Source organism: Psammomys obesus, unplaced genomic scaffold (genome assembly GCF_907164565.1).
Source record: "Psammomys obesus unplaced genomic scaffold, mPsaObe1.curated_primary_1811, whole genome shotgun sequence".
Taxonomy (NCBI): Eukaryota; Metazoa; Chordata; class Mammalia; order Rodentia; family Muridae; genus Psammomys; species Psammomys obesus.
The window spans coordinates 1851898-1853222 of NW_026590859.1; positions in this window are offsets into that span (position 1 = coordinate 1851898).

The window sequence follows — 1325 nt, forward strand, 5'->3', positions numbered from 1 at the left end:
TGCACACAGTCAGAGCCTCCTGCAGCACCGTGGCTGCACACAGTCAGAGCCTCCTGTAGCACCGTGGCTGCACACAGTCAGCACTTCCTGCAGCATCGTGGCTGCGCACAGTCAGAGCCTCCTGCAGCGCCGTGGCTGCACACAGGTCTATGCACAGACTTGCCCTGCTCCGCCCTGCTACTCAAACATGGGAGAGTTTGGAGCTAGCGTGTAGGGAAGTGGTAGAACATGTGCTTAGCATGTCAAGGCCTCGGGTTCAGGTTTGGCCATGAGCACCTGGAGAGGGGCCTTGGCCAAGCCCTGTACGGGCTAGTTTAACCTCACCGAGGCTGCCCCCTCAGAGTTACTTAGCTGAAAATACCACACCACACAAGGCCTCACTCCAGATTCAACCGCTGAAGATGGGCAATGTCGTTGTTGTTGTTTTGGCTCTTTAAGAGTTATTTTTATAATTATGTGTGTCTATGCATGTATGCGTGCAGGTCTCTCAGGGCCCCAGAAGAGGGCAGTTACGAGCTGCCCAACATGGGTGCTGGGAATGAAACTGGGTGCTCTGCAAAAGCACTTCACCACTGAATCATCCTGCCAGTCCCTGGAAACTCAGTTTTAACAGCTCTCTACAGAACTGTGTGTTATAGCCAGAGTGAGGAACATGGAAGGCCCCTCAGCTCTAGCACCATCTGCTCTCAGAACTGGTGGCCTAGGACACTAGCTTAAAACCTCAGGTGGAGGGAGACGGGAGAGGGTAAGGGAAGGCTCATGTCCTTCAGGGCCTGGGCTCATGAGCTGTGATATCAGGCACTGTGGGGTATACCCAGAAGCCTCTTCTGTGGTGGGACCATGAAGAGTCCATCCCAAAGACCCCGTGGGATTAAGAGAAGTGGCCCAGGTCTGTCAGATGTGGCACTCTGACCCTCGGCCGTTGCAGGTAGCAAAGCAACACTCCCATCCAACCCAGCTGGCTCAGGGGCTGGCCGGGGCTGCTCTCCCTCACCCCCAAACCATGCTCTCTGTGCGACATCATTCCTTCCAGACAGAACCAGAAGGCAAAAAGGCCATGGGGCAGGGATCCCTGGGAATAGGGTTGAGGGGAGGGCCTTGGCATCTGGCCTTCCAGGAAGGGACTAGGCAAAGGGTAGGGGTGGGGCTGGGAGTGTTTACAAGCAGAGAAGGCAGAGGAACAAGTGTCAACATGACAAACAGTCTCATGGTCTTCAAGAGATCATATAGACAGAATCAAAAGAGAAAGAAAAGACTGAATCAAGGCTGGTGTAGTAAGGTCGGAAGCTGAACTCACTCTCACCCAGCATGTCGGAGGCAGCAGC